Source organism: Polypterus senegalus, chromosome 8, assembly GCF_016835505.1.
Source record: "Polypterus senegalus isolate Bchr_013 chromosome 8, ASM1683550v1, whole genome shotgun sequence".
Taxonomy (NCBI): Eukaryota; Metazoa; Chordata; class Cladistia; order Polypteriformes; family Polypteridae; genus Polypterus; species Polypterus senegalus.
The window spans coordinates 81,953,216-81,975,998 of NC_053161.1; the positions used below are offsets into that span (position 1 = coordinate 81,953,216).

Consider the following 22,783-nt stretch of genomic DNA (forward strand, 5'->3'; position numbering starts at 1 on the left):
ATATGCGTCTTAAGCAGCTGACAATTTTACTTTTGAAACTTCAACAGAGATTTTAACTGTCTATCGGGTATCTCTTTTAAAGAAAGTTTAGAAAATTGAATTATAATGAAATTGAATAAAAGTTAGTTACAGACCATCCATCCATCCATCCATCCATTATCCAACCCACTATATCCTAACTACAAGGTCACGGGGGTCTGCTGGAGCCAATCACAGCCAACACAGGGCACAAAGCAGGAAACAAACCCTTCACAACAAACAATACTATATCAATCAATACCATTTTACATCAATTGAATTGGACTCTGCTGTCTATAAAAGTTCTTTAAATTTCTGATAAGTTGCATAACAACTGGCCACATTTAGACAACTGATAAAGAGATAAGAAATTAAAGTATTCCATTTATTCACCTTTTTCAAAGCTTTTGAGAATTCTGAAAATCTGGGTTAAAGCCAAGTGGCAGGGTGACACAGAGGGTAGCACTGCTGCCTTAGAGCTCTAGAGTTTGCAGGGTTTCCCTGAGTCTGCATGGGTTTTTCCCCAGATCCCCCCATATTCTGTTAAGTTATTTTAACCAGTAAGCATGGGTAGTTCCCTAGTGGAAAGGAGCCTTGTCCAGGGCTGGCCCTACCTTGTGCTCAATGCTACTACTTCATTACATCTTTGGACTGGTGTAAGTGGGTTTGATTAACAAATGCATGAATGGATAAATGTCCCACACAGTCTTTCCTGTATCAGGCAATAAAGAAACCCAGCTGCTCTAACCTGACATAGCAGCTTGTGTCCTTCTAGACTATCACTACCAAAAGCTAACAAGTGCTCTAATTTTAGTTTTGGAATTTTGCTGTTTCCTTTCCAGAGTGCAGACTCTGTCATTTGTCTCAATGCTTCCTGGGAAGGCTTTGGCTCCCCATATCCCTGTCACTGAATTAAGAAGGTTAAATAAACACATGGAGAGAGACATTTTTCACTTTCAAGTCACATTAATTCACATGACTACACTAACAAAAAAAAGCAAAACATTCAGTAGCTTTAAGGATGGTGCATGCCTCCTACTGTATTACATTAAAGACACTCAAGAGACATATCCAAAATTATACTTCATATCTCTAGTAACTGTAACGTCTTATGCAGAATCACTATACTATGAAAACTGAGAGCTGAGACTTTGAAGGGTCAGGGACCATTTTATGCAATTTACAGACCACAAGCAGATCTATCACACATCCCAGTATCTGACTAGTCTACTTCTTTGAAAATCAGAGTCTTCCAAGAAATGTTTTATACTGGTAAATTGTACAAGGTTAAGGTAAAACTGGGGAAGAGGCAGGATTACATATCTGTAAGAAAGTTTAGGAAACTTACAAAATTTGCAGAAATAGAAACAAGTTGACGAGGCAGCAAAAATAAATTAAACAGACCTGAGCAATCTCCTGAACTAAACAAACACTTGAAAATGCAGTTCAAAGTAGGAAAGTACTAAGTGCTAAGCATATGCAAAATACAAGTCAGACAATGTTGACATACAGAAGAAAATCAAGTCATTTACAATTTATGCAATATTCTCATTGATTATGTCATTTACATTGATGCAATATTCTCATTTCAATAGATAGATAGATAGATAGATAAATATGCAGTAGCAATTAGAAAAGCAAATGAGAAGTTAGGGTATATTGTAAAAATGCAACATCAAAAATGGTGATGTTTGGAAAAGAGCCACCAAGTATATTCTTGGTTTAAAAGGAACAAAACAGACTTCTGGAAGTCTTCTGGGAATTACAACTGTTTAGTCATGAGCAGAGAAGTAAGTGCAGGATCCTAATATAGGTCTTTACAATTATCAAAGGCATTGTTAAACTCAATCCATTAGAATTCTTTAAGTTAAACAGTGGATCACATACTCAAGACCAATGGTGGAAAACAAGTGGAAGTGTATTTGAGACTAATTCTAAACTGCTACAGGAATCTGGAAATTTTGACTACTTTAAGAATGTAGCTGAATGAGACACCTTAGCTATTAGATGACTACATGAGCTTAGTGGACTGAATTTTCTCCCTCTGATTATCAGACTTGTTAAACTCTTATGTAAGACTAATTGATGCTAATAAACTCTGATGGAGTACAAAAGAAGTTAAATGCTTCTTTTATTTAACGTTTGAATTTTATCACGTGCATCTATGGTCAATACAGGCCCCTAAACACTAACAAGTGAGGAAATTCCTGCAAGTTTAAAGATGAACAAACTTCAATACATTAGGCTTTAAGATAATTTCTGTCTGCTGGATATCAACCGTATGCCACTGTATGGACTTGTGTAATAGCATAATTTAGAAAGACACAAACCAGAATCATCTGGGTAAAAGAGCAGCAGGGTGGAAAACACAGGTTCATAGGATTGTAATAGCATAATTTAGAAAGACACAAACCAGAATCATCTGGGTAAAAGAGTAGCAGGTGGAAAAGACAGGTTCATAGGATTTTCTCAAAAAAAAGTCCATACAACTGAACTAAAACAGTCAAAGATCAAAATATTTGTTTTATGTTCTTTACATGTGTTTGCTTAAATAAACTGAACATCTATAAACTGAGCATCTATCAGCCACATTTTGGTGACTCAAATTACAAAAATGAAGACTCTCTTGAAAAACAAAAAAAAGTCCTTGATAATATTCACTAACTTCTTTCATTTTCAGGAATTCAAAACCACATTAAGGTAAATGCCAAGACAATGTGAGCCCAGAATACCTAACTTATGAGAAACATGCACAAAAATACTTTTAATCATCACCCATATTAATCCTTACTAAATTTAAACCGTGAAGCAGGCACTTTATGGCCTAAGGCATCTACATTTGTGAAAAGGCTGAACTCTATTTTTTCCATTACTTTACAGAGTTTAATCTAGACTGCTGGAATCATTCCAATTTACAAACACTCAAATGACCACTTTGGACAAACTGTGGTATTAAAGCAATTGTTAGTTAAGAATACTACAGTCTACCATGTGCTATGGGATTTCCCAGTTACTAAATAGATCGTTATTTAAGGAGGGTAGCCACGAAGAGTTAGGTTTCATGTTGATACCATAGATCATGGGAAACCATTTTCATAATCAAGCATGTGCCTTCACGGGAGGGCTGTGGCAGCCAAAGGATAATGCCAGCATCCTCTAAGAATGGACCAACAGGGGTCCTCTACACACAAAGGAGCTCTTTTTTTGAATATATTTTTAGATAAATTATATTTTTTTATAAGATACTGTTATTTTTGCAGTTGTATATATGGATAGTTTTTATATTCAGAAAGCTTACAATATATAAACAACATATATAAATATATAAAGTAAAGGAAAGAGACAAACTACTACACTGGCATGAATGTATACATGACCCGACTATGCCTCTCTCTTGGCTGCATTATCTTTTTTGTTGACTAGCATACAGCACAGTTTATTCAATTAATTAACAAATGAAAATTTTTAAAAGCAAAAATAGAGTAATTGTTACTTTCAAAATGATACATACAACTCACATTCAAAAAACTGTCCCATTTATGGGGAATCTTGAAATGATTTTTTCCCCACTCACATTATCACTCCAAAGCAAGTCTTCATTTTTAAAACTCTAATATACCACTCCCTTCTAAAACTCCTCTGCTGTAATACACAATATTGCAAAGAATGGACATTGCTGACAAATTTAATTTTAAACTGTAAGAATTGTACGTTGAATATTTATTCCTCTGCCATTACTATATGCTAGTAGTCATTCATCTGTGTGCTGACAGCTTCTTTTTACACATGTGTATTAACACCGCAATGGAGGGGCTAAAAAAATAGTATTCACCAAAGCATGGATTTTTTTATATTGTTTAAAATGTAAAGATATTAAACCAGTGGTTTTGAACTGAAATAACTCTGAATCTATGAAGCATTATCTCCATTTGTTTGTACTTTATGCACAGTTTTATTTCTAAAGCCACAGACTTGAAATATGGCAAACAGGTACTTCTTATGATAAGTCAGGTTTCTGACATATAAGTTTCAGACTTGCCCCCTCAGAGGATGGTGGGCACAGATCAGAATTGGAGAGACTGGTAAGAAATATTATGATTTATCGATTAAGAAATGGTGTCACACAGATTGCTTTTCTTAAACAAACATGTTCCTCATTATTTATATCATGGCTTCAAGTTGTTGCCTGTGGAGTTATTTAGGCAATTTGTCGTTCCTGGAAGCTGAGGGAAAAAATAAGAATTCCACATACAAGAAAGCATTCCAATATTACCAGTAGTTATTTACTAAATGCACAACAAATTTGAAAATTTGTAATTGCTTTTCTTAATTTTATAAAATTCACAATATGTACTCAATTTCCTATCACTTGTAACTATTTTTTACCTTTCCATTCCTTCACATGGGTAACACTGGGTAACTTGTATATTATAAAAGGATCTTCGTCTACTATGCTTTCATCTCATTAGGTTTCACTTAATTAAAATTGCTGCTGTAGGAATTATTACTATAGCTAAGAAGTGTGAACACACTCTTCCTGTTTTGAAGTCTTTTTACTGGCTTCCAGTTTGAAGTTGTTTTCAAAATCCTTCTCCTTACATTTAATAAAGATTTACTTAATTTGTCCTGTCCATACTACATAACAGATGGTACAATAAAATCTTAACTTGTGGGTCTATAAAAGAATCAAAAGATTAATAAAACAACAGTTGGAGGTTGAGCATTTAAGTCTACAGTGCTCCAAAACAGGAAAACGATCGGCCTGTTTCTGTATGATATGCCCCACTTATCTCAGAATTTATATCCAAGCTGAAGTTTTATTACTTTAGTCTAGCTAATGCTGACTAGACCTCCTGATTAGTTTTAATACTATAATTCAGTTTAATAGTCAGACAAAAACACAGCTATGAAAATTACTATGAACTGTTACTGACCCTGTTCGTCTACCCAGTATCCTATCCTCAGATCTGTGACTTTGCTTAACATTGTCATTGCCTGTGTTACTCATGAGCATATGATAACCACGTTCTGGACTCTGCTAAGGTATGAGATACCATTCCATGCCAAGAGGGGACAATGTCGCTAACAGTATTGTCTCTTTTTCACTCTGAGGTAATACTGAGAAGATGCCCAATGATGGCACCTAAACCACCCCCACATCATCCCAAGAATCCCCATCCCTTCCAATCAGGCCACTATAAGAAGAGAATTCCTTGGAAGAAAGTGTCTAATTGGGATTAGAACACAGACTTGTTCATAAGAGCTAATAATATGGACAAACTGACTTGGTTTAAAAAGGTGGTAGCAGCCATTATGTTCTGGTGTGCCACATGCACGTATTTGTATTCAGTATTTTGGTGTTTAGCATTAAAAAGTGTAGCCCATTTGGCCCCCTGATCTTTCTTTAGGATTCTTCTGCTTTACTGCCCATTCACACCTGTAGCTAATTGTAATATTAATGGACTTATATTGTTGCATTTTCTTAATAGATAGATAGATAGATAGATAGATAGATAGATAGATAGATAGATAGATAGATAGATAGATAGATACTTTATTGATCACAGGGGAACTTTGTCCCCAGGGGGAGGTTTTGCTAATTAATCAAACTGAAATTCCTCAGTGTGCTGAGCTGAACCTATGTATTTACATATGTAAATAAAATATTATTACTGTCATTCTATTATATCTGTGAACTTGTGCAAACTCTCTAAATGTGTATTCACTAAAGAGCACTACACAAAAATAAAACCATATTTCTTAAAGACAGTTAGTGTTGAGTCTTTGGTAATTTTTTAATATAATATACTCACCTATAGAAGCTGACTCTCCAGAGTGGGGAAATCTATTTGTTACAATACTGAACACATTTGGGTTTGTTCCTAATATACTTGTATGGATTAAATTACTGCATACTAAATAAACAGCTATAATCCATATCAATAATACAACCTCAAATTACTTCAAACTAGAATGAGAAAACAGCCAAACATGCCCATTGTCACCAATGCTTTTTAGCAATGGCCATCTAACCATTAGCTATTAATTTCTGGAAACAATCAGTGATGAAAGCGACCACTTTTCACAGGGCTTTGAACAGAACATCATCTCTTTATCCTGATGAAAAAGTGATTTATATCTCACTCCAGCAATCATCTATATATCTATCTCTCTATATCTATATCTATATATATATATATATATATATATATATATATATATATATATATATATATATATCTTGGCTAGACCTGTTAAATTAGTATTATACCTTCAAGGAGAATTGTGCAAGATCTCTGGATTCACAAATAATTCAAAGAAAAACTTGCTTTCTGGTCTGAAAAGACTGGTCTTTTCACCAATTGTGTCAGAACATTAAAAAAACTTTTTAAACACAATTTTGGTAGAATGTTGCCATGATGGAAAACGTCAAATAAGATTTTAATAGATGGTTCATCCTATATCCTATTTTAGATGGCAGAATCAATATTATTAAAATCAATACCTATATCTGTTTCAGATTATCTGGCTACAATATAAAACAGCAAATGTTTCTTTTAGAGGTTATATTCAATTTTAACATCATTAATCTGAAACTAAAAACAGCCAAGCAGCAAAAAGTCAACTCTACAGAGTTGTGAGCTGGATGTGAGCTAGAATGCCACTCTTTCCAAGGGATCCTGGATCCTATTGGAAGAGATAGGTAACCTGAACTGGAATTGACAGTCAAAAACTGGACAGTTGTATGCATAACTGCAGCCTTGATGATAACAATCTGAGGAGAAATGTAACGCCTCCATTTCTTTATCACAGTTGCATATGGCATTTAATGAAAAAGCAATTAATCTGGACATTCACTCAGCACACTGAACAAAGAGCTGATTGGTCACAACATTGTGCTCTGAAAGCATGCACAAATATATGTATGTTATTTTAGCAGCAGGATTTTCCCACTTTAACAAGTTAAACCATGGCATATTTATAAGTAATAGGCAGGGCCCCATGCTGCAATTGATTTAGTCTACCACTTATACACTTCTTTTTTTATACACAAATTAGCAATTCTGTCAAAACTAGTCAACCCAATAGCTGATACCTTCACCTTTACCTATATCTGAGGTGACACTTGCTAGGGTGGATGAAGATTCAAACAGCATATCTTTATTACAATCTTTAGCATCCTTAAGCAATGATGGGAAAGGGACCTTTCAATCAAAATCTCAGAAAAAGAATAGAATTCTGCCATTCATAAAAAACAGTATGCTCTAGCTGAATATGTGCCAAGCACACCTTAATTCAAGTAAAACTGATTATTTGATCATATATATCTCATTTAAAAGTGTCTAAAATGTACCCAGAGGGAGATCCAATTTGTGAGCGATGTAATCTAGTGCCTGCATCACTATGTCACCTGTTTTATGAATGCCATTCACTGAAACCATTTTGCACAAATATATTTGTACATCTCTTTTTCAGCCATGGATTTTAAAATCATAATGCTGCAGTGCTTGGAGTAATAACAGATGGGTTAACAGTGTGCTATAAAAATCTAAAAGAAAAAAGAGAGAGGGATGTTGTATATTTTCTCAAGTTGGCAAAACTTGAATTCATTCTCGTTATGAGGATCTGTTCAAAGTTTTCCAGAACTAGTCAAGAACTTATTAATATAATTATAAAGTTTTTATTCTATTGTTTTAGAGGCTCTCTAATTGCATTGTCGGGTTGGGGACGAATGTTGAGATTTTTCTGAATTGCTTTCTAACTGTACGGTATTTTCATTTGATTAAGTGAGTTGCTTTTCTGCTATGGAGTACTAATTACATGTAAAAATAGGTAATAAAAATAATAGTAGCAAATTCTCACCAAGGCAACATAATTAATTAATAACAGTTCAATTCTGTTTTTAAATTCTTTGTTTCAATATGAACATGTGAAAATGAAAGGTTTTACTAAGTAATTGACCAGTAAATATGAAACCATGTAAGCGCTCTAGTAAAACCCTAGCTTTAACAGTTAGTTCAACAGCTTTTGTAGTGAAATGACTAGTACTCTGTCTGGATTTTTTTTTTATAAATTCAAAAATGGATGTTAATAAAACCAAATCATCTTCATCAAGCACTATTTAAACAGCAGGGCCCATGTACATGTACTATAATTTTAAATGATACATGCAAAAGCAGGACAAAGGGTTTAAGTCATCCCTTTAAAAGAATGCCCTATAGTTAGAAACTGACAAAAAAACAAGAGATAGAAAACAGATAAGATATACAAAAAATATACAAATTATGTGAATTTCCCCTTGGGTATTAATAAAGTATCTATCTATCTTAAATCAACTGAAGACACTCTGTGAAAGGCTTGATTAATTAATTAATTGTTGTTTTTGATGATGTTGTTATTATTATTATTGACATGAATTATAAAATGAGCCATAAAAATGAACTAGAACACTTGAAGAACCTCTGATACAGTGGAAGATTTAGATACAGGCGACATGGGCAGCCACCAAGGGTGGCATCTTTACAAGGACGATATGGGGTGACTGAAGCAAGTAAAAAATGGTAAAGTTAAAGGGCACACACTATGTAAACTGTGTGGTATGTACACAGAGTGTTGCCATTTATGTAACTGATGGGGTGCACTCTCTGAACACCAAGGTTGACCACCTCCAACCGTTTACAAGGTTATCAAAGTCTGAAAATACCATATACATACATGGGACGGCATTTATAAATGTGAAAGGGTGCACGTTCCAAACACCGAAAAGACATCCACTGGTCATTTAAGTTTAATAGTACAGAGTGCCTTGGATTACCAGGGCACTGTCTAAAATGGCTCCTAATGGACTTTGATCGGTAGGCACTATTCCGACGGCTGTGGAGCAACAAGTTCCATTTACAATTATAAAGTGGGTTCAGAAATTAGAGACATCCTAGACAAGGATGAACAATAAATGTGTTTCTTAATATGTTTGATTACTCACTTGAACATTCTCCTAACTGAAAAACACAGTAGTGGAATATGTTTATTTGAAAAATAAATGCAAAAATGTATATTGTGGAAAAAAATCTCTAAATATAATTTATGCATTTCTTGCCCATTCTATTAGTTGAAAAAAAAATCAAAATGAATTAAATTAACTGTTGCTTTCATGTGTTTAGAAAGCCCTCCATTTAGAGGGTGTAATTTTGCTTTCATGTCTAAGAAATCCACTAGTTTTTCTACAATCATTTTCTTGCCTTTGTACTCTTCTACTACTCTAGGACAAAACTCAGATCTTTCTTCTATGCAGATATTTTCCAGGTCCTTGCTTAAATAAATATACAAAAACGCCATAGCTACAATCCAAATAAACATATACTATCATTATTATAAAACAAAGTCATTTGAGAAAGTGACAGTTTCACCAAGGTTGTCCTAAGTAAGCTTTGAAGAAGTACTCAAGTGACTGGATGGATTGAAAGTTGAAATGAAGATCAATGAAGAATACAGTACACATTTACATTTTCTGACCTTATCATTCTCTTCTGTTTCCCAGCTGAAAATCTTCAAAGAGAAATATAAGATTTACTTTATACTTTAAATCATAGTAGTAAATTGCCTTGATTGAAAATGAATCTAAGGAAAACAGAAATCATACTCAAGAACCATTCAACACTTCTGCCTACAATGACTGAAAAATCACAAACTAGGGACCTCCAGAAGCTAATTTCACCTTGGTCAAAACATTATGAAAAATGGCAATTATGGATGAATTTCATTAAGCAAATCTTGAGAGCATTTGGTCAACCTCTTGCAGTATTTTAAAGTAACTTATTAATTTGCTTGAAGAGAGAGTATTTCATCAGTGCAAATTACTTATACTAGCATATTGGTTTGGGACCAGGACATTAAATGCTAAAACAATACCAAAAACAACATTTACTCAGAGATCTATAATAACAAAAGCTCAGCATAACTTACAATGATGGAAAAGCAATACATGGATCTGAAAAGAGAAAGTAGCATTTAACCTAAAGAAAAACAGTAGCTAAACACCAACAGCAATAGCCTGACTGTACTGTACAACAATCAGACAACCCCTGGGACAACAACAATTGTGCAAGATAGAAAGACACAGCAGCCACCTGAACAATCATCACAAAGTCCAAAGGCATCAACTAGAAAAACATCATGTCACAGTGTATTAGCTGGAAAAAAGATAAAGTGGCCTTCATTGACTTAGGCTGATGATGATGCTGGCAATACTAATCAGACTACATTAAAGGGCATTTTCAGATGACATGTTTTTAAACTATTTAAGTCTGAAACACCCATTAAAATTTTTACTTTTGTTTTTAATTACCGTTTGTTTTTTGATGTTTTGGATATTTTAGAGTTACATTAATGCTAAATATACAGTGCATCTGGAAAGTATTCACAGTGTGACCTGACATTTGCGCGACAGACATATGAGCGCCGACAAAATATCGCAGACAAAACCGCAAAAATTTCATTAAATATTAATTTACTAGTTTAAAGCATATATAATAATGTTTATTTTAGAAGTCAATATTATGAGACGCGGCATGCCATCAGCACGGCATGTATTTAGACTTGCTGGCTGCCTGACTGCTGGTAATTCAGCTTTGTATAGAACGCGTTATGCCAGCCCTCGACTGAGTTATTTGTTCGCGGCATGCCATCAGCAGTTATAACAGTTATAACCTAGCACATAATGTGTACATAATGTGCACATACGCGTCCCACTCTCTTGGCCCCTCTCGCGATTTTGCCGGCGCACATTTGTCGAAAACCAGTTAGCGGGTTTGTCGGTGCTCATTTGTCCGTCGCGGTTTTGTCGGGGTTCATATGTCTATCACGCTTTTGTCGGTGAACCATTCACAGCGCATCACTTTTTCCACATTTTGTTATGTTACAGCCTTATTCCAAAATGGAATAGGTGTCTCACTTGTCGGCGGCTTAGTGAATCCACGCCCCTTCCGGCGTGCTTTCCATGGTTGTCTTGCCTTAGTGAATTATATATATAGATAGACAAGCAAAATACCCGCGCTTCGCAGCGGAAAAGTAGTGTGTTAAAGAAGCAATGAAAAAGGAAACATTTTGAAAATAACATAACATGACTGTCAATGTAATTGTTTTGTCACTGTTGTGAGTGATGAGTGTTGCTGTCATATATATATATATATATATATATATATATACACACACACACACATATAAACACATATATATATATATATATATATCCATACATATATACATATACACATATATATATATATACACACACACACATATATACATAAATATATACACATACATCCACATATATATACATATATATATATCTACATATACACACATACATATACATACACACACATATATACACATATATATATATATATATATATATATATATTGTGGTCCCCGGCCGGAGGACCAGAGGAGGGCTTGTGCCTCCTCCAGACCGCGAGGGGGCATCCGTCCTGGTTATGTTGGGGGCCTCGGGTACAGGGCATGGAAGCCCAGCCCTGTAGGGCCCCGTAGCCAACGGCAGGTGGCGCCCCAATGCCGGAGTATCCCGTGTGGGACCTGGTCGGGGCTGGAGCCCGGCCGGGACGCCCAGGAAGACCAGAGGAGGGCTTGTGCCTCCTCCAGACTGCAAGGTGGCGATCGCCCTGGTTGTATTGGGGGCCACGGGTAGGGGGCTTGGAAGCCCAACCCTGTAGGGGCCAGGCGGCGCCCTGGTGCCTGAGGAACCCTGGAGCCCAGCACTTCCGCCACACCAGGAAGTGCTGGGGGAAGACGACAGGGGACACCCGGATGGCTTCCGGGTGCGCAGCCGGCACTTCATGCCACACTAGAGTGTGGCCAGGACTGATTGCCAGGAAGCAGCTGGAGCCCATCCGGGTTCCCATTTAAGGGGCCGCCTCCCTCCAGTCAGCAGTGGATGTCGGGTGGAAGAGGACAGAGCTCGGGAGAGGACGGGAGTCGGTCGAAAGAGAGGCACAGTGACTGGAAGAGTGTGGCCTGGACATTGGGTGAATCGGTGCTGGAGACACTGGGGTTGTGAGTGCACATAATTTGTGTAAATAGTAGTGTAAATAAACAGTGTGTGGTGGAACTATGTTGTCCATCTGCCTGTGTCCAGGTCCCAGTCCACAATATATATATATATATATATATATATATATATATATATATATATATATATATATATATATATATATATATATATATATATACAGTCTTTGGGGTGCGAGCAACTGTTGCTAGGGGTTCCAGAATCCATGAAGGAAGAAAAATGAAAAACATTATTTGTACAAAATCTTAATTTATTTATCCATTCCTAAATAATTAAATGGGCAGGCTATTTCAGTATCAGTGCAATACGCTGTTTGTTAAAACGGATGACTCCCGCTCTTACGTGCAAGTCTGCCTGGATATTATGAACTATCGTATCTGTTCAAGTTCTATTTAAATTTTAAATAGAAGGAATTTTTATTTAGTCGACAGAATATTATTCCGGAATAAATCAACTCAAACCTTAAATAACTTATAATATTTTGCTCTCCATAAAAATATATCCTGTCTAAATTATACAAGTTAGAAATAAAGTAAACATTAAAAGAACATTCAAATTTCTTTACTCTTATGTAATTTTATATAAAAAATAAACTTAAATTTTAAATATCCCAAAAGATTTTGCTCTCCATAAAAATATATCCTGTCAAAATTATACAAATTCAAATATGAACATGGTGCATAACAAAACCTGGAAATATAAATAAAATTTGTTCTTTTCAGCAATAACAAATCAAATCATTCAGTTGTCTTTGCTCTTATGTCATTTTATCAGAGCTGGACGCCTGGCATCTTTTTTTGGCAACAAGTTCGTTTATGTTTGGTGTGAGGTTCTGTGTTGTGGAGATTCTCAGGATGGACTGCAGGTGCTCATCAGTGAGGCGACTCCTGTGTGCTGTTTTGTTAGTCTTCATGACTGAGAAGAGCTTCTCACACAGATATGTGCTACCAAACATGCACAAGGTTCGAGCCGCATGTAGACGGAGCTGGAGCATTTGTGCGGGAATGGAGTGAATAAACTGTGTGGGCCGTGCAGTATCGTACTTTGCCTTCAGTGTGCCATTACACTGCAGCTCAATCACCTCCATCTGAATCTGCACAGGTGCAGTTTCCACATCGACGGCAAATGGGTTGCGAAACAACTCAAAATTCTTTTTTTGTTCTTCAAAGTCACCAAAGCGCCGTGCGAACTCAGTGCACAGTGCGCTCAGTTTATCAGCAAAATGCGTATTTGGGAACACCGTAGTGCCGACTTGGTTCAACATTACTTGGCAACAGGGAAAGTGGGGCAAGTTGCACTGGTGCATTTGTGTCTCCCATAAAGGTAGCTTCACTTGAAATCACTTTGTGATTTTGCACGGTAAAACGTCTGCTGAAGTGTCAGATTCTTCTTTAACTCTTCTGCTTTCTGTATCTTGTGCATTGCATTCAGGTCTTTCAGGTTATCTTGATGTTTTGTCTCATAGTGCCGTCTTAGATTAAATTCTGTAATTGCAGCCACATTAGCTCCACAAATGAGACACACGCGTTTACTGGCAATGTCAGTAAACATATACTCAGCCTCCCAGCGGTTTTTAAAGGCTCTATGTTCAGAATCACCTTTTCTCTTTGGCATCGTGTGGGCTAGCTTCGCAATAACTTGCAGCATCATAAGCTAGACTTGATTAACGCGGTAAGTGTTCGGCAAGGCAGCTGAAGCGCTGCATTATGGGATCTGTAGTTTATTGTGTTACCAGCGCTTCATATCCCCGGGCCATTAATAACAATAATATATAAAATGATCTCGGTCCGGATATAATTACATGCCGGGCCGGATGTGGCCTGGGCCTTGAGTTTGACACATATGGACTAAATAGAACTTGAAAAGATATATTTTTTCCAATGTGATCGCGCAATTCAGATCGAGTTGACGCGCACTACAGTACATCGAGCCCGCGTGCTATTGTGGTTTTGCCTGCGTGCCTCAATAAGTTACCCTCCCCTCGCTCTTACTTTTTTACCATTCATCTAATGAATACACTGAGTATGGCTTTACCAAAACAATCATTGATCGTGAGTAAAGTATCCATTATTCATAACGCTTCAATTGGTGATCTGTCTTTCTGCGTTAACCGCATATTTTTCATCGTCTCAAACCAAGGGGATGCGAGGCTAAAATGAATCGGAAAGCGTGTACATACTCAGTGCATCCCCTCTCGGGAATCGAACCTCGGACACCGGCGCTAGAGGCGAAGCTTCTACTATTGCGCCACGGCGTGTGGTTTGTCTATTTGAGCGTAGCAGTGTAATTCGGTTTTTGTTCAGCACTCTTTGGAACTGTTGCTTTTGTCTGCGCACTCGCGTCAGTTCACGTGAGCCGCTGAATATGGTTTTATATGTCACTCGCTCGCTTCTAATTGCTTCGCTGCCTTCTTAATTATATAATGTATATTTTCTTCAGCGGTTTTTGGAGCTCTTCCTGGTTTTCTACGTACTGCGTGATTACTTGGGAGGCGTGATGATGTCACATGAAACTCCACCCCCCACGGCTTTCGAGCTCAACTCCATTACATTATATGCAGAAAAATAGCTTCCAGTTATGACCATTATGCATAGAATTTCGAAATGAAACCTGCCCAACTTTTGTAAAGAAGCTGTAAGGAATGAGCCAGCCAAATTTCAGCCTTCTACCTATACGGGAAGTTGGAGAATTAGTGATGAGTCAGTGAGTCAGTCAGTGAGGGCTTTGCCTTTTATTAGTATAGATAAAAAAACTGAGAAATCACATGTACTGTACATAAGTATTCACAGCTTTTGCTCAATACTTTGTCGATGCACCTCTGGAAGCAATTACAGCCACAGGTCTTTTTGAATATGATGCCACAAGCTTGGCACACCTATCCTTGGCCAGTTTCGCCCATTCCTCTTTGCAGCATCTCTCAAGCTCCATCAGGTTGGATGGGAAGCGTCGGTGCACAGCCATTTTAAGATCTCTCCAGAGATGTTCAATCGGATTCAAGTCTGGTCTCTGGCTGGGCCACTCAAGGACAGATTTGTGCCTCGAGACAATCCTATCTCGGAGGTGTACAGACAATTCCTTCGGCTTCATGCTTGGTTTGTGCTCTGACATGAACTGTCAACTGTGGGACCTTATATAGACAGGTGTGTGCCTTTCCAAATCATGTCCAATCAACTGAATTTACCACAGGTGGACTCCAGGTGGACTCCAAATAAGCTGCAGAAACATCTCAAGGATGATCAGGGGAAACAGGATGCACCTGAGCTCAATTTTGAGCTTCATGGCAAAGGCTGTGAATATTTATGTACATGTGATTTCTCAGTTTTTTTATTTTTAATAAATTTGCAAAAACCTCAAGTAAACTTTTTTCACGTTGTAATCATGAGGTGTTGTGTGTAGAATTCTGAGGAAAAAAATAAATTTAATCCATTTTGGAATAAGGCTGTAATGTAACAAAATGTGGAAAAAGTGATGCGCTGGATGCACTATATATATATATATATATATATATATATATATATATATATATATATATATATATATTTGTTGTCAGATATATGGCTTTCTTTCTCTTACCTTTCTAAATAGCCTTACACTTAGGCAGTAAACATCTGCAGTTAGGGAGTGGTACATGAAGTAATTATGTGTGCCTTGTGAGAAATACTAGAGCTTGTCTCTGTTCATACAAACACAGTGTATAGAAATGATTACAGCTAATAGGATTCCATGTTAAATAGTACAATGTGTGGGGTAAAAGTCAAGAGAGGTTAGGCTAAAACTATATAATGTTGTATCTGAAATACCACATGCAGTTTTATTCACCCATTTACAATACAACAACAAAAGAAGGGATACAGCTGAATCATCACTGCTGCTTAAGAATAAAAGACTGCTTAAACACTAAAGTGAACTCAGCTTAGACAAATGTTAGGTAATGGCTAGAAAAATTGATGCGCCTATGTAATAATAATAAGCAGAAAAGCATACTTTATATGTGTGAATAATTACTCAACCTCCAGAAGGTTTTGAGGGTGGAAAGTCATCATACTCAAGCAGACACATGGTTTTGGGCTATAGGTCAACATAAAATTTTATGTTATGAAAACCAGACACTGATGAGATTTCATTTGAAACCTCAATGGTCTCTGGTTTGTTTTCACTTAGAAGAATGCAATGGTAAAGGGAAAAGTACTACAAAAACAAGGAGGAGCCACTGGCATGTACCATCTAAAATACTCAATTCAAGTGACATCTTTTACAGCCATTGCTGAAACCTTAACTGACCACACTTGATAAAGGAAAGTATTGGGAGGGTACGGCAGGCCAAATGGTAAGGTAATGGGGATAGAGAGGCAGAGAAAGAGTAGGTTCCTCCTATCTTTTTCCCATTGCATGCACACTTAGCGGTTATGAGTTTTATTGGTTGTTTTAATTCTATTAAGTCCAATGTCATAATTTGAAAGCATCCTATCTTTCAATCTTAATTGGGAACTCGTAAAATATAAAAACAGGTTAAGCAGGATCTATCAATTACCACCTAAAGATAAAAAATGTGGCACCTGTCCTCTGTAACTGCACAGAGACCCACTTCAACAATTCAGATCAAACTCGGCTAAAGAGAGATTGGGCTGGTCAAAATTTTCACTCCACTCCACTCCAGCTCCAGAAGGCCAGTTAAGTATGAACTTTCATTCATAAAGCAATTCCATTCATAGTAACAATAGTAATATCAGACCCTAAAGGGTGGTTTTTATGGTGGTGAGAAATCTACAGGAATACATTTAAACTGACTCTGGCTAATGTGCACGCTGGTCTTGGGTTATGGGTTATGACAGTGTCAACTTAAGGGAAATAAGGCAAACATGAACAAGCACAAATAACCTGAAAATGTTTCTTTTTAATTGAATTTCAAATCAGTAAAAAACAAATATACACATAGAATGCAAAAATGTTTTTTTAATTGAATTTCAATGCATTTTCATCTAGAACTTCCATTTTTTTACTTGTTAATGAATGAATTTAGTTTTGACAAGGATATATACATAGCAGCCATCACATAATATTGATGCACGTTATGTAGTCTGTTGTCTCATTTAATCATATTGTGTTTTTATGCCAGAACAAAAAACTAGCTAGATTAGATGCTGGTTGTTCAGTGAGCAGTTGAACCTGCTGCTTGCAATTCGCAGTGGCCCAAGTACAGTATGTGTCCCAGCTAAGCCATCTCAGATATCAGATGTTGGGTATAGTGTTGGGATATATTTTATTGTCTTTGATGCCACCTTGAGGTTTTTCTATCACCAATAATAGGGATGCATCCTAAGTTTTTAGGGGCTTGACCTACAAAGTCGTGAACTCTGATTTACTGACCCAGCCAAGATAAAAGGTCAGCTAGAAGTTTATTTCCTTATCCAATCTGCAGACACAATACCACAACAAAAGCACTAATCACTGCTCTTTTTTTTTTCATTTTTCTTGGTTTTGAAATCTTGTCATATTTTTTGACTTTGATTCTTGCATTTTGTTTGGTTTTGGTCACTATTTCAATATATATATACATTTTTTTTGGATTTCACACGTATCTCCTGGCTCACCTCTAGAAAAATTCCCCTGTCTCTACAGAGTCAAGATTAGGTCTTCATCAACTACAAGTACAAAATCTAAACTATGCATGTTATTTCACAGTTTATTAAGATTTATTAAAGTTTCTATTCTCCTAATCTATGGAGAATTTTATACTCATATGCAGGACAATATTCTTTCTTTCTTGCCAATACATCACCTTTTTCGATAGATTGGCTATATTTTTACTGATGTGATAATAGCTACCTATGCTAAGTTTTATAACATACTTTTGTTATTTCTGACCATGCAACTTTTTTCTAGAGTTCAGATCATTATACATGGTAGTATAACTTACCCATGGCAACTTAATCCACTATTGTTAGCAGATAAGTAATTTATAACATTTTCTCTTTTTGACAAATGTATTGGTTTCCAGAGACAGACATATCTTCAGATATACCTTTGAGAACACTTTGGGAATGACGCAAGACATTACTAGGAGGATAAATTATCCCATATGTTTCATATAAAAATAAAATGCCGACTACCAAGGTATCAAAGATAACCTCTGAAATCTCTAACTTTAATCAAGAAAATTCAAATGATGTGCTTCACAAGTCATGCCACAATGGGAGGCCAATAAGATTTAAACACAGAAATCACATAAAAATAACTTTGGAAGTGAGATTAAGAATGCATTTAAAACTAAAATCAGGGAACAGAATACTGTAGACATTGGACAGAAAAGAGGATAAAGTTCAATGTAACATTTTTTTTTCTCATTAAATGCTTTATTTACAATTGCTGATGACCCGGTATGTTCATATACCATCCAACAAAGAAGGGACCAAAGGTTATGGGTTTCAACAAAATGTATGTGTATGCAGATGATATGGTGCTCTGCATCTTGGACATAATCTCATCAATACCATTCATACTTAACATGTACAGATCTCTAGGTTTAAATTTGACCAACTGCATTATATTCACAGTGAAATCTCCCACAGGCTAAGTTACACTTAATCATGTCTCACTCTGACTGCGTCAGAGCAGTTTAAATAGACTGATGTATCTGTTATAAAGAATTTTAAAGAACTATTTTAGCTTAATTTTGGAAATTGAATTAAAGAATTAAAAGAAGATTTTTACAGATTATCATTCTCCATCTCAGTCTAACTTGGAAAATTCACATTGTCAGAATAAATATTGTCCCAAAGCGTAGTATTTTTTTCTTCAGATTATCCCCATCTCTATACAGAGGATTAATTATGTTCCCTTGGTGTTATAAATGACCAGGAATTAACAAGACAATTTTCCAGAAAAAAAGAAGCTTGCATGGGTCTACCTAACTTACTGTTTTATTACTGAACTGTAAACATGCAAATACTGAATCTTTGCCATATTTGCTTGGCTAGCCATGGAAATGACATCATGCTCAAAATGCTTTCTTTAGCTATGTGCTCCAGTTAATTCTATTTATAGTTAATATACCAACATCACCAAGGTCACCATTACCTTAGGCTATGGTAACACTGAAGAATACCTTTTCAGGCCCTTTTTAAGGCAGAGATTCCCTTACCAGTGGCACCCAAACAATAACCATATAGCCCACCTTTTTCTAACATATTCAGTGTTCTGCCTTTTACAGCCATCCTTTCATTAGGAGATCTTTATAGAGATCTTTTGAACTACTATCTCATAAACATAATATGCTATTAACAATTCATTGTTTGTCTATAAATTATGTAAAAAATATACATTGTTTTCCTCGCATTCTACCAATCTGTACTCCTGAAACAATACTAGTTAGTTCTGATGAAGATACTTTCTGTTTTGTCAACAGAATTTAGGGAATTTTCCCCTTCATTACCTGTTAGTAAAATGGGTAAAGAATTGTTATACAAAACCCGCTTACATGAGTATCTCTTTAATTGAACTGTGTATTTCTGTATGTGTGTTACTAACTTAAATAAAATTTTAAATAAATAAAATCTACTCTAACTTAAAGGAAATAGCTATGTTTCAAGGATCTTTCTTTTCCCGTGCTGTTTATCAGGACATATGGATTTAAATAAGCACTAAGAACTTAAGAACTAAGTCTCCCCTTTATTTTATACTAAGTACAGACACCACATCTTGTATAACATGGTTGCCTTGCTATACAAGATTTATCACAGGACATAAGGGATATGCATCATGTGCTTAGTAACTTTGTAGCACCTTGGCAATAAAAGACGCAAAATATCTATGTATTCCTGTCACTGTAAAATTAAACTACATGAATACTTCTAACCAGACTCCAAAGTCACTTACATGGTCAGGGCAGTTGAAACACAAGGCTAGAACTATATATTGTTTCCCCTTGTGTCACTGCACCCTGGGGTTTTAGTAAGTGGATCTTCAAGACCACTTTTCAGCTACCCCCTCTCCAAATGAGACTGCATAGTGTTGGAACTATGTATGTCTTACCTCGTGTCAGATATCCATAGTAGCCATTTTGTCTTATAGAGCTTTATTCCTTCCCTTTGGAGGAGGACTACAACAGTCAACTGAGCTCTAAAAAGGTCAATTAACCTCTTACTGGCCTTCCAAGTACCTTCTCCTAAATAATTATCAGGCCTCCTTAGGACATCTTGGCATGCCTATACTCTAGAGCTCTAAGGCAACATTACATGTATCCTTCCAGAGTACAGCACTTTTTCACACTGCTGCTTATCACCCTTTCATGCATACAGCTTCTACCTTTCCACACTTGCATTGGAAAAATCTCTCATTTTGCAAATGTGATTATTTGCATTTTCGTGGAGTTTTCGTAAAGCAACTTCCCTTCCTTTTGATGTCCTTGTTCTTGGAAACGTCCTGCTAGCCAGGTACCTCTTCACAGAATATCATGCAATTACAGTGATACTGCTTAACTATCAAATGAAATCACCTATAGCTAACCAAAGGAAAAATAATATTTCACGAATTATTGCAAGAAAAAAGTATGGAGAAGGCGTGGAACAGTTCATTATCCAAAGCATACCACATCATCTGTAAAACACAGTGGAGGCAGTGTGATGGCTTGGCCGTGCACGGCTCCCAGTGGCACTGGGACGCTAGTTTTTATTGATGATGTGACACAGAACAGAAGCAGCCGAATGAATTCTGAGGTGTTCAGAGACATACTGTGTGCTCAAATCCAGCTAAAATATGTATGTTACATTTTACAGATAAATTGTTAACTTTGTTTAAATAATGAATACTGCTAATAGTTAAAGATATGGGGTGGCACGGTGGCATAGCAGCAGCGCTGCTGTCTCACAGGGAATCACATCCCTTGTGATCCCTGCCTGCAGTTTGCATGTTTTCCTGGTGGGTTTCCAAAGTGTGCTCAGTTTTCCATCCAAAGACATGAAGGTTTGGGGATTTGGTGAATCTACAATGACGCCAGAGTATGTGTGTGCTTGTGTTTACCTGGCGATGAGCTGATGCCCCCTCCAGAGATTTTGTTTTTATCTTGCTCAGATGCTACTGGAATAGACACATTCCTGAATTGATGGATGTAATCATTAAACATCCTCTTCAGAAATATTGTGGCAAGGTGTCCTCGAAATTGAATGGATGTTTCGGGCACACATGTCGCATCACGTGAAGTATAAACCTGGCCTTAGGCACCTTACTTTTTAGCTGACGATCTTGACTAGGGCTTATTTTTGGGGTAGGGTTTATTTTTGGGGAAACACAGTACACACATTCACATACAAGAAGGCTTCAAATTTAACCCATGTCTTAAAACTACAAAGCAGGTGTTAGGCCATAAAACCCATGTGTGAGGGGGTAAATTAGAAAGCTGAAGTGTTCAACCTACCTTCACCAAATGTACTTCAATTTCATTTAACCTGGTGAAAAATAAAAGAACACATCTTGATAACATAATTACCAATCAAAAACAAATTAACAGCATAAAACAACTCAGCCAAGCATTACTTAAATGAAATAATCCAAGCTAATCTGCCATAGTAATTAGAATGTTATAATAATCAAAAAATACCAGGTAATACTAAAATGCACAGTTTGAAATAACAGTTCCATATATTGTCTCCCATCATGAAATATGGCATCAGATCTCATTTATGTTCAAACTATCTTGTAAAGATTGTAGAATTTCCTCTGTCCACATCCACACATAACTTCAATGTGCAAATGGAGGCTGGTCTGTAGGTGCTACAGTGTCAGACCAGGTTTAAAGCAACTGAAAAATGAACCTCATGGTGATCACTTGACAACTGCATATACAGTACATACAGAAAGCTGTAAAATATTAAATAGTTTAAAAAGAATTAACAGTAACTTCTTCAGAGTAATTTTATGTGTGCAAATTGTAGAAATGGCTGTGGATATTGGAACAGACACCATTTGCTCCATTAGTTTAATTATGATATGTTGTTCTTCAAGTTTCTAGCAAGGTAACAAAAAGCAGGGATTTTGTGTAGAAGTGAAACAATGATAGGAGATTTGATCAACATTCTAAAAAGTATATTTTTACTGAACTGTAAATTTGATTTTTCATTACTTTTGGTATATTGTACTGAACACATTTTAAACAGCATCCAGTTAAATCGCACAATTGGCTTCTGATGATAGTTTAAAACTGATAGCATGGATCCATAAAATCAGAATGTATCAAGTGTCAACCACATGCAAGTAGGAGAAATCTTCACGGTTCCAGAGAGGTAAGCAATATCAGCCCGGAACATGAGGGGATGACCTTGCTTTTCACCCCACAGTTGAGAGGGATGTCAAATTGAGTACATGTAATAAAACCTCTGGTTATCTGTTGTCTAGCCCCGCCCCTTCCAGGAACCAGTGATCAAAATCAACCTGGCACCAGAAAGAAACACTCTGTTTGACCGAACATCACAAATGAACTCAACAATCAAACACCCTGCTTTATTTTTTACTTTTAGTCCCTGGTTTACTTGTTTACCTGTTTGTTTTACATTCCTCACCATTATTCCCAGGCCTGGTGGTTCCCCAGATCTCTACCTGACTCATGGATATCTTGATTTATTCACACAAGAAATAATTGTATCTGACATTTTTATCTGAAAAGTCATGCATAATTAAAAA

At 36.4% G+C, this 22,783-nt stretch overlaps 1 long non-coding RNA gene across 1 annotated transcript in view; it reads right to left on the minus strand.

Moving 5' to 3' along the window:
* Nucleotides 1–22,783, minus strand: part of LOC120534090 — a 234,278-nt gene that overhangs the window by 43,112 nt on the left and 168,383 nt on the right. The window contains exon 3 of the long non-coding RNA XR_005634681.1: nt 21,522–21,552. This is a non-coding gene — a long non-coding RNA (uncharacterized LOC120534090). The remainder of the gene's footprint in view (nt 1–21,521; nt 21,553–22,783) is intronic.